At 47.6% G+C, this 13143-nt stretch overlaps 1 protein-coding gene across 1 annotated transcript in view; it reads left to right on the top strand.

Annotated features, from left to right (window-relative positions):
• FHIP1B (FHF complex subunit HOOK interacting protein 1B) overlaps positions 1 to 13143 on the top strand; it is a 116360-nt gene that overhangs the window by 39540 nt on the left and 63677 nt on the right. The gene's annotated exons all lie outside the window — the stretch shown is intronic.

Below are 13143 nucleotides of genomic sequence, written 5' to 3'. Positions count from 1 at the left end.
GTGCAAGTTTTTTAATAGCCCCATGGCGGTCCTGCTCTCATACAGCCTGGTGGCTTGCCCACTGCTCTGCCCAGCTTTTGCCTTTACCACGGATGGTAACGGTAGGGAGGAGAAGGGATTATCCCCCATGGCAACGAGCATTTTAACCCCTGTTAGAGCATGAAACCCCTGGCAACAAGCATGTAAGTAAACAGAACGTATGTGGCATAATATGTATTAGGCATTACAGCTTGTGGTATTATATGTAATGGACATTACTGTGTGTGGTATAATATGTAATGGGCATTATGGTGTGTGGTATAATATGTAATGGGCATTATGGTGTGTGGTATAATATGTAATTGGTGTGTGACATGTGTAATAGGCATTACAGCCTTCAATGCCATTGCCCTATTTTTAGTTTGTCTGACTCCTACACTGGGAATGCTCAGTGTTTCATGGGCATTATTACCATGGTCATTTGGCCGTCACGCGGGGTGGTGGGGTGGGCGGCCTGCCCTGTATTCGGGGACATGACCACAAATATAAGTCAGTATCCACTGATTTATATTTGTGTGGCCAGTTGTAATCACTTGATGGTCGGTCGGTGACCTCTGAATGATTGCGGCTGCGCAGGCAAGGCTGGGAATGGATGTTTATGCAAAACATACATTCACATGCGTGGAGGTAAAGTCGGCCAGAGTCATCCAGAATGACCCCCACTGTATGATTCTGGGATCCGGGTGAGGGGCAGCACAGATGGTGTAATGGTTACATTACTGCCTCACAGCACTGAGGTCATGGGTTCTATTCCCACCATGTGTTATATATACAGGGCAGTACGGACGGTGTTATGGTTACATTACTACCTCACAGCGCTGAGGTCATGGGTTCTATCCCCACCATGTGTTATATATACGGGGCAGTACGGACGGTGTAATGGTTACATTACTGCCTCACAGCACTGAGGTCATGGGTTCTATCCCCACCATGTGTTATATATACGGGGCAGTACGGATGGTGTAATGGTTACATTACTGCCTCACAGCACTGAGGTCATGGGTTCTATCCCCACCATGTGTTATATATACGGGGCAGTACGGATGGTGTAATGGTTAGCATTACTGCCTCACAGCGCTGAGGTCATGGGTTCTATCCCCACCATGTGTTATATATACGGGGCAGCACAGATGGTGTAATGGTTACATTACTGCCTCACAGCGCTGAGGTCATGGGTTCTATCCCCACCATGTGTTATATATACGGGGCAGTACGGATGGTGTAATGGTTATATTACCACCTCACAGCACTGAGGTCATGGGTTCTATTCCCACCATGTGTTATTTATACAGGGCAGTACGGATGGTGTAATGGTTAGTTTACCATGTGTTATATATACGCACCATGTGTTATATATACGGGGCAGTACAGATGGTGTAATGGTTATAGCATTACTGCCTCACAGTGCTGAGGTCATGGGTTCTATCCCCACCATGTGTTATATATACGGGGCAGAACGGATGGTGTAATGGTTACATTACTGCCTCACAGCACTGAGGTCATGGGTTCTATCCCCACCATGTGTTATATATACGGGGCAGTACGGATGGTGTAATGGTTATAGTATTACTGCCTCACAGCACTGAGGTCATGGGTTCTATCCCCACCATGTGTTATATATACGGGGCAGTACGGATGGTGTAATGGTTATATTACCACCTCACAGCACTGAGGTCATGGGTTCTATTCCCACCATGTGTTATATATACGGGGCAGTACGGACGGTGTAATGGTTACATTACTGCCTCACAGCACTGAGGTCATGGGTTCTATCCCCACCATGTGTTATATATACAGGGCAGTACAGATGGTGTAATGGTTACATTACTGCCTCACAGCACTGAGGTCATGGGTTCTATCCCCACCATGTGTTATATATACGGGGCAGTACGGACGGTGTAATGGTTACATTACTGCCTCACAGCACTGAGGTCATGGGTTCTATCCCCACCATGTGTTATATATACGGGGCAGTACGGATGGTGTAATGGTTATAGCATTACTGTCTCACAGCGCTGAGGTCATGGGTTCTATCCCCACCATGTGTTATATATACGGGGCAGTACGGACGGTGTAATGGTTAGCATTACTGCCTCACAGCACTGAGGTAATGGGTTCTATCCCCACCATGTGTTTTATATATACGGGGCAGTACGGATGGTGTAATGGTTAGCATTACTGCCTCACAGTGCTGAGGTCATGGGTCCTATCCCCACCATGTGTTATATATACGGGGCAGTACGGATGGTGTAATGGTTATATTACTGCCTCACAGCACTGAGGTCATGGGTTCTATTCCCACCATGTGTTATATATACGGGGCAGTACGGATGGTGTAATGGTTAGCATTACTGCCTCACAGCACTGAGGTAATGGGTTCTATTCCCACCATGTGTTATATATACGGGGCAGTACGGATGGTGTAATGGTTACATTACTGCCTCACAGCGCTGAGGTCATGGGTTCTATTCCCACCATGTGTTATATATACGGGGCAGTACGGATGGTGTAATGGTTATATTACCACCTCACAGCACTGAGGTCATGGGTTCTATTCCCACCATGTGTTATATATACAGGGCAGTACGGATGGTGTAATAGTTAGTTTACCATGTGTTATATATACACACCATGTGTTATATATACGGGGCAGTACAGATGGTGTAATGGTTATAGCATTACTGCCTCACAGTGCTGAGGTCATGGGTTCTATCCCCACCATGTGTTATATATACGGGGCAGAACGGATGGTGTAATGGTTACATTACTGCCTCACAGCACTGAGGTCATGGGTTCTATCCCCACCATGTGTTATATATACGGGGCAGTACGGATGGTGTAATGGTTATAGTATTACTGCCTCACAGCACTGAGGTCATGAGTTCTATCCCCACCATGTGTTATATATACGGGGCAGTACGGATGGTGTAATGGTTATATTACCACCTCACAGCACTGAGGTCATGGGTTCTATTCCCACCATGTGTTATATATACGGGGCAGTACGGACGGTGTAATGGTTACATTACTGCCTCACAGCACTGAGGTCATGGGTTCTATCCCCACCATGTGTTATATATACAGGGCAGTACAGATGGTGTAATGGTTACATTACTGCCTCACAGCACTGAGGTCATGGGTTCTATCCCCACCATGTGTTATATATACAGGGCAGTACGGACGGTGTAATGGTTATAGCATTACTGTCTCACAGCGCTGAGGTCATGGGTTCTATCCCCACCATGTGTTATATATACGGGGCAGTACGGACGGTGTAATGGTTAGCATTACTGCCTCACAGCACTGAGGTAATGGGTTCTATCCCCACCATGTGTTTTATATATACGGGGCAGTACGGATGGTGTAATGGTTAGCATTACTGCCTCACAGTGCTGAGGTCATGGGTCCTATCCCCACCATGTGTTATATATACGGGGCAGTACGGATGGTGTAATGGTTATATTACTGCCTCACAGCACTGAGGTCATGGGTTCTATCCCCACCATGTGTTATATATACGGGGCAGTACGGATGGTGTAATGGTTATATTACCACCTCACAGCACTGAGGTCATGGGTTCTATTCCCACCATGTGTTATATATACGGGGCAGTACGGACGGTGTAATGGTTACATTACTGCCTCACAGCACTGAGGTCATGGGTTCTATCCCCACCATGTGTTATATATACAGGGCAGTACAGATGGTGTAATGGTTACATTACTGCCTCACAGCACTGAGGTCATGGGTTCTATCCCCACCATGTGTTATATATACGGGGCAGTACGGACGGTGTAATGGTTACATTACTGCCTCACAGCACTGAGGTCATGGGTTCTATCCCCACCATGTGTTATATATACGGGGCAGTACGGATGGTGTAATGGTTATAGCATTACTGTCTCACAGCGCTGAGGTCATGGGTTCTATCCCCACCATGTGTTATATATACGGGGCAGTACGGACGGTGTAATGGTTAGCATTACTGCCTCACAGTGCTGAGGTCATGGGTCCTATCCCCACCATGTGTTATATATACGGGGCAGTACGGATGGTGTAATGGTTATATTACTGCCTCACAGCACTGAGGTCATGGGTTCTATCCCCACCATGTGTTATATATACGGGGCAGTACGGATGGTGTAATGGTTAGCATTACTGCCTCACAGCACTGAGGTAATGGGTTCTATTCCCACCATGTGTTATATATACGGGGCAGTACGGATGGTGTAATGGTTACATTACTGCCTCACAGCGCTGAGGTCATGGGTTGTATTCCCACCATGTGTTATATATACGGGGCAGTACGGATGGTGTAATGGTTATATTACCACCTCACAGCACTGAGGTCATGGGTTCTATCCCCACCATGTGTTATATATATACGGGGCAGTACGGACGGTGTAATGGTTAGCATTACTGCCTCACAGCACTGAGGTAATGGGTTCTATCCCCACCATGTGTTTTATATATACGGGGCAGTACGGATGGTGTAATGGTTAGCATTACTGCCTCACAGCACTGAGGTCATGGGTTCTATCCCCACCATGTGTTATATATACGGGGCAGTACGGATGGTGTAATGGTTACATTACTGCCTCACAGCGCTGAGGTTATGGGTTCTATCCCCACCATGTGTTATATATACGGGGCAGTACGGATGGTGTAATGGTTACATTACTGCCTCACAGCACTGAGGCCATGGGTTCTATCCCCACCATGTGTTATATATACGGGGCAGTACGGACGGTGTAATGGTTACATTACTGCCTCACAGCACTGAGGTCATGGATTCTATCCCACCATGTGTTATATATACGGGGCAGTACGGATGGTGTAATGGTTACATTACTGCCTCACAGCGCTGAGGTTATGGGTTCTATCCCCACCATGTGTTATATATACAGGGCAGTACGGACGGTGTAATGGTTAGCATTACTGCCTCACAGCACTGAGGTCATGGGTTCTATCCCCACCATGTGTTATATATACGGGGCAGTACGGATGGTGTAATGGTTACATTACTGCCTCACTGCGCTGAGGTTATGGGTTCTATCCCCACCATGTGTTATATATACGGGGCAGTACGGATGGTGTAATGGTTACATTACTGCCTCACAGCACTGAGGCCATGGGTTCTATCCCCACCATGTGTTATATATACGGGGCAGTACGGACGGTGTAATGGTTACATTACTGCCTCACAGCACTGAGGTCATGGATTCTATCCCACCATGTGTTATATATACGGGGCAGTACGGATGGTGTAATGGTTACATTACTGCCTCACAGCGCTGAGGTTATGGGTTCTATCCCCACCATGTGTTATATATACAGGGCAGTACGGACGGTGTAATGGTTAGCATTACTGCCTCACAGCACTGAGGTAATGGGTTCTATCCCCACCATGTGTTTTATATATACGGGGCAGTACGGATGGTGTAATGGTTAGCATTACTGCCTCACAGCACTGAGGTCATGGGTTCTATCCCCACCATGTGTTATATATACGGGGCAGTACGGATGGTGTAATGGTTACATTACTGCCTCACAGCGCTGAGGTTATGGGTTCTATCCCCACCATGTGTTATATATACGGGGCAGTACGGATGGTGTAATGGTTACATTACTGCCTCACAGCACTGAGGCCATGGGTTCTATCCCCACCATGTGTTATATATACGGGGCAGTACGGACGGTGTAATGGTTACATTACTGCCTCACAGCACTGAGGTCATGGATTCTATCCCACCATGTGTTATATATACGGGGCAGTACGGATGGTGTAATGGTTACATTACTGCCTCACAGCGCTGAGGTTATGGGTTCTATCCCCACCATGTGTTATATATACAGGGCAGTACGGACGGTGTAATGGTTAGCATTACTGCCTCACAGCGCTGAGGTCATGGGTTCTATCCCCACCATGTGTTATATATACGGGGCAGTACGGATGGTGTAATGGTTACATTACTGCCTCACAGCGCTGAGGTCATGGGTTCTATTCCCACCATGTGTTATATATACAGGGCAGTACGGATGGTGTAATGGTTAGCATTACTGCCTCACAGCACTGAGGTCATGGGTTCTATCCCCACCATGTGTTATATATACGGGGCAGTACGGACGGTGTAATGGTTAGCATTACTGCCTCACAGCACTGAGGTCATGGGTTCTATCCCACCATGTGTTATATATACGGGGCAGTATGGACGGTGTAATGGTTAGCATTACTGCCTCACAGCACTGAGGTCATGGGTTCTATCCCCACCATGTGTTATATATACGGGGCAGTACGGATGGTGTAATGGTTATATTACTGCCTCACAGCACTGAGGTCATGGGTTCTATTCCCACCATGTGTTATATATACGGGGCAGTACGGACGGTGTAATGGTTACATTACTGCCTCACAGCACTGAGGTCATGGGTTCTATTCCCACCATGTGTTATATATACGGGGCAGTACGGATGGTGTAATGGTTAGCATTACTGCCTCACAGCACTGAGGTCATGGGTTCTATCCCCACCATGTGTTATATATACGGGGCAGTACGGATGGTGTAATGGTTACATTACTGCCTCACAGCACTGAGGTCATGGGTTCTATCCCCACCATGTGTTATATATACGGGGCAGTACGGACGGTGTAATGGTTACATTACTGCCTCACAGCACTGAGGTCATGGGTTCTATTCCCACCATGTGTTATATATACGGAGCAGTACGGACAGTGTAATGGTTATAGCATTACTGCCTCACAGCACTGAGGTCATGGGTTCTATCCCCACCATGTGTTATATATACATGGGGCAGTACGGATGGTGTAATGGTTACATTACTGCCTCACAGCACTGAGGTCATGGGTTCTATCCCCACCTTGTGTTATATACACGGGGCAGTACGGATGGTGTAATGGTTATAGCATTACTGCCTTACAGCGCTGAGGTCATGGGTTCTATCCCCACCATGTGTTATATATACGGGGCAGTACGGATGGTGTAATGGTTAGCATTACTGCCTCACAGCACTAAGGTCATGGGTTCTATCCCCACCATGTGTTATATATACGGGGCAGTACAGACGTTGTAATGGTTACCTTACTGCCTCACAGCGCTGAGGTCATGGGTTCTATCCCCACCATGTGTTATATATACAGGGCAGTACGGACGGTGTAATGGTTAGTATTACTGCCTCACAGCACTGAGGTCATGGGTTCTATCCCCACCATGTGTTATATATACGGGGCAGTACGGACGGTGTAATGGTTATACTACTGCCTCTCAGCACTGAGGTCATGGGTTCTATCCCCACCATGTGTTATATATACGGGGCAGTACGGATGGTGTAATGGTTTCATTACTGCCTCACAGCACTGAGGTCATGGGTTCTATTCCCACCATGTGATATATATACGGGGCAGTACGGATGGTGTAATGGTTAGCATTACTGCCTCACAACACTGAGGTCATGGGTTCTATCCCCACCATGTGTTATATATACGGGGCAGTACGGACGGTGTAATGGTTACATTACTGCCTCACAGCACTGAGGTCATGGGTTCTATCCCCACCATGTGTTATATATACGGGGCAGTACGGATGGTGTAATGGTTATATTACTGCCTCACAGCACTGAGGTCATGGGTTCTATTCCCACCATGTGTTATATATACGGGGCAGTACAGATGGTGTAATGGTTAGCATTACTGCCTCACAGCACTGAGGTCATGGGTTCTATCCCCACCATGTGTTATATATATATGGGGCAGTACGGATGGTGTAATGGTTACATTACTGCCTCACAGCACTGAGGTCATGGGTTCTATCCCCACCATGTGTTATATATACGGGGCAGTACGGATGGTGTAATGGTTAGTATTACTGCTTCACAGCGCTGAGGTCATGAGATTGATTTCCACCATAGCCACTAACTGTGTGGAGTTTGTATATTCTCCCCGTACTTGCGTGGGTTTCCTCCACAATCCAAAAATATGCTGGTAGATTAATTGTCTCCCAACAAAATTAACCCTAGAATGTCTGTGTGTGCTTGTACATGTGGTAGAGTATATAGATTGTAAGCTCCAGGGACTGATGTGAATGTTCTAATATTCTCTGTACAGCACTGTGGAATATGTGTGCGCTATATAATAACTTGTAATAATATTCTCTGTACAGCACTGCGGAATATGTGTGCGCTATATAATAACTGGTAATAATATTCTCTGTACAGCACTGCGGAATATGTGTGCACTATATAATAACTGGTAATAATAGTCTCTGTACAGTGCTGCGGAATATGTGTGCGCTATATAATAACTGGTAATAATAGTCTCTGTACAGCGCTGCGGAATATGTGTGCGCTATATAATAACTGGTAATAATAGTCTCTGTACAGCGCTGCAGAATATGTGTGCGCTATATAATAACTGGTAATATTCTCTGTACAGCGCTGTGGAATATGTGTGCGCTGTATAATAACTGGTAATATTCTCTGTACAGCGCTGTGGAATATGTGTGCGCTATATAATAACTGGTAATAATAGTCTCTGTACAGCGCTGTGGAATATGTGTGCGCTATATAATAACTGGTAATATTCTCTGTACAGCGCTGTGGAATATGTGTGCGCTATATAAATAACTATTAATAATACACAACGTGTGTGTGTGTGTGCATGCATGTGTAATGTACAGTATGTGTTTATGTATGTATACGTGTGTGTAGGGAAAGCAGGCAAGCGTCCTGGCAGGGATAGAGTTAATGTACATAGCTGACTGTCTCTCTGTACCCCCAGTGTGCCACAGTGACATGCCCAGGCATAGGACCAGTGTCCTGGCAGATGCGTGTAGTATAACACATTTCCCGGACACTCCCTGAGCCTGGAATGCAGCCCCTCCCTATGTGAGTGACTGCCGACCACGTACTGGATCTGTGCCCAGGATTTCCTACCTCTCTGCTACCCTCTAGTGCCCGCCTGGCAGAAACACAATGCTATAATACTGTGATGTCAGCCTCCCCCATGTTTACACACACCCTGTGCAGTGTGTGTCGGATACCTGTGCTGTCACTGCCCCCTAGTGTTATACCTATACCCAGTGTGTGAGGATACCTGTACTGTCACTGCCCCCTAGTGTTATAGGTATCCCCATGCAGTGTGTGAGGATACCTGTACTGTCACTGCCCCCTAGTGTTATATATATCCCTTTGCAGTGTGTGAGGATTCCTGTACTGTCACTGCCCCCTAATATTATACATATCCCTGTGCAGTGTGTGAGGATACCTGTACTGTCACTGCCCCCTAGTGTTATACATATCCCCATGCAGTGTGTGAGGATACCTGTACTGTCACTAGCCCCTAGTGTTGTACGTATCCCTGTGCAGTGTGTGAGGATACCTGTACTGTCACTGCCCCCTAGTGTTATACGTATCCCCGTGCAGTGTGTGAGGATACCTGTACTGTCACTGCCCCCTAGTGTTATATATATCCCTGTGCAGTGTATGAGGATTCCTGTACTGTCACTGCCCCCTAATATTATACATATCCCTGTGCAGTGTGTGAGGATACCTGTACTGTCACTGCCCCCTAGTGTTATACGTATCCCTGTGCAGTGTGTGAGGATACCTGTACTGTCACTAGCCCCTAGTGTTGTACGTATCCCTGTGCAGTGTGTGAGGATACCTGTACTGTCACTGCCCCCTAGTGTTATACATATCCTCATGCAGTGTGTGAGGATACCTGTACTGTCACTAGCCCCTAGTGTTGTACGTATCCCTGTGCAGTGTGTGAGGATACCTGTACTGTCACTGCCCCCTAGTGTTATACGTATCCCCGTGCAGTGTGTGAGGATACCTGTACTGTCACTGCCCCCTAGTATTATATATATCCCTGTGCAGTGTGTGAGGATTCCTGTACTGTCACTGCCCCCTAATATTATACATATCCCTGTGCAGTGTGTGAGGATACCTGTACTGTCACTGCCCCCTAGTGTTATACGTATCCCCGTGCAGTGTGTGAGGATACCTGTGCTGTCACTGCCCCTAGTGTTATACATATCCTCATGCAGTGTGTGAGGATACCTGTACTGTCACTAGCCCCTAGTGTTGTACGTATCCCTGTGCAGTGTGTGAGGATACCTGTACTGTCACTGCCCCCTAGTGTTATACGTATCCCCGTGCAGTGTGTGAGGATACCTGTACTGTCACTGCCCCCCTAGTGTTATACTTATCCCTGTGCAGTGTGTGAGGATACCTGTGCTGTCACTGCCCCTTAGTGTTATACGTGTCCCCATGCAGTGTGTGAGGATACCTGTGCTGTCACTGCCCCTTAGTGTTATACGTGTCCCCGTGCAGCGTTATACATATCCCAGTGCAGTGTGTGGATACCTGTACTGTCACTGGCCCCTAGTGTTATACATATCCTCATGCAGTGTGTGTGGATACCTGTACTGTCACTGCCCCCTAGTGTTATACGTATCCCCATGCAGTGTGTGAGGATACCTGTACTGTCACTAGCCCCTAGTGTTATACGTATCCCCATGCAGTGTGTGAGGATACCTGTACTGTCACTGCCCCCTAGTGTTATACCTATCCCCAATGTGTGAGGATACTTGTGCTGTCACTGCCCCCTAGTGTTATACGGATCCCTGTGCAGTGTGTGAGGATACCTGTGCTGTCACTAGCCCCCTAGTGTTATACATATCCTCATGCAGTGTGTGAGGATACCTGTACTGTCACTAGCCCCTAGTGTTGTACGTATCCCTGTGCAGTGTGTGAGGATACCTGTACTGTCACTGCCCCCTAGTGTTATACGGATCCCCGTGCAGTGTGTGAGGATACCTGTACTGTCACTGCCCCCTAGTGTTATATATATCCCTGTGCAGTGTGTGAGGATTCCTGTACTGTCACTGCCCCCTAATATTATACATATCCCTGTGCAGTGTGTGAGGATACCTGTACTGTCACTGCCCCCTAGTGTTATACGTATCCCCGTGCAGTGTGTAAGGATACCTGTGCTGTCACTGCCCCTAGTGTTATACATATCCTCATGCAGTGTGTGAGGATACCTGTACTGTCACTAGCCCCTAGTGTTGTACGTATCCCTGTGCAGTGTGTGAGGATACCTGTACTGTCACTGCCCCCTAGTGTTATACGTATCCCCGTGCAGTGTGTGAGGATACCTGTACTGTCACTGCCCCCCTAGTGTTATACTTATCCCTGTGCAGTGTGTGAGGATACCTGTGCTGTCACTGCCCCTTAGTGTTATACGTGTCCCCATGCAGTGTGTGAGGATACCTGTGCTGTCACTGCCCCTTAGTGTTATACGTGTCCCCGTGCAGCGTTATACATATCCCAGTGCAGTGTGTGGATACCTGTACTGTCACTGGCCCCTAGTGTTATACATATCCTCATGCAGTGTGTGTGGATACCTGTACTGTCACTGCCCCCTAGTGTTATACGTATCCCCATGCAGTGTGTGAGGATACCTGTACTGTCACTAGCCCCTAGTGTTATACGTATCCCCATGCAGTGTGTGAGGATACCTGTACTGTCACTGCCCCCTAGTGTTATACCTATCCCCAATGTGTGAGGATACTTGTGCTGTCACTGCCCCCTAGTGTTATACGGATCCCTGTGCAGTGTGTGAGGATACCTGTGCTGTCACTAGCCCCCTAGTGTTATACATATCCTCATGCAGTGTGTGAGGATACCTGTACTGTCACTAGCCCCTAGTGTTGTACGTATCCCTGTGCAGTGTGTGAGGATACCTGTACTGTCACTGCCCCCTAGTGTTATACGGATCCCCGTGCAGTGTGTGAGGATACCTGTACTGTCACTGCCCCCCTAGTGTTATACGTATCCCTGTGCAGTGTGTGAGGATACCTGTACTGTCATTGCCCCCCTAGTGTTATACATATCCCCATGCAGTGTGTGAGGATACCTGTGCTGTCACTGCCCCTTAGTGTTATACGTATCCCCGTGCAGTGTGTGAGGATACCTGTACTGTCACTGCCCCCTAGTGTTATACGTATCCCCGTGCAGTGTGTGAGGATACCTGTGCTGTCACTGCCCCCTAGTGTTATACATATCATCATGCAGTGTGTGAGGATACCTGTACTGTCACTGCCCCCTAGTGTTATACGTATCCCTGTGCAGTGTGTGAGGATACCTGTACTGTCACTGCCCCTAGTGGTATACGTATCCCCATGCAGTGTGTTAGGATACCTGTGCTGTCACTAGCCCCTACAGTTATACGTATCCCTATGCATTGTGTGAGGATACCTGTGCTGTCACTTACCCCTAGTGTTATACATATCCCCATGCAGTGTGTGATGATACCTGTGCTGTCACTGCCCCCCTAGTGTTATACATATCCCCATGCAGTGTGTGATGATACCTGTACTGTTACTGCCTCCCTAGTGTTATACTTATCCCCATGCAGTTTGTGAGGATACCCACACTGTCACTGCCCCCTAGTGTTATACGTATCCCCATGCAGTGTGTGAGGATACATGTACTGTCTCTGCCCCCTAGTGTTATACATATCCCCGTGCAGTGTGTGAGGATACCTGTACTGTCACTGCCCCCTAATGTTATACGCATCCCCATGCAGTGTGTGAGGATACCAGTACTGTCACTGCCCCTAGTGTTATACGTATCCCTGTGCAGTGTGTGAGGATACCTGTGCTGTCACTGCCCCCTAGTGTTATACCTATCCCCAGTGTGTGAGTATACCTGTACTGTCACTGCCCCCTAGTGTTATAGGTATCCCTGTGCAGTGTGTGAGGATACCTGTACTGTCACTGCCCCCTAGTGTTATAGGTATCCCTGTGCAGTGTGTGAGGATACCTGTACTGTCACTGCCCCCTAGTGTTATATGTATCCCTGTGCAGTGTGTGAGTATACCTGTACTGTCACTGCCCCCTAGTGTTATACGGATCCCTGTGCAGTGTGTGTGAGGATACTTGTAATGTCATTGCCCCTAGTGTTATACGTATTGTAACTGCCCCCTAGTGTTATACGTATCCCTGTGCAGTGTGTGAGGGTACATGTGCTGTCACTGCCGCCTTGTGTTATACGTATCCCCATGCAGTGTGTGAGGATACC

Source organism: Crinia signifera, chromosome 2, assembly GCF_055691185.1.
Source record: "Crinia signifera chromosome 2, ASM5569118v1, whole genome shotgun sequence".
Lineage (NCBI taxonomy): Eukaryota > Metazoa > Chordata > Amphibia > Anura > Myobatrachidae > Crinia > Crinia signifera.
The sequence above is the reverse complement of the archived record's forward strand: the minus strand, read 5'-3'. Positions and strand labels throughout refer to the sequence as shown.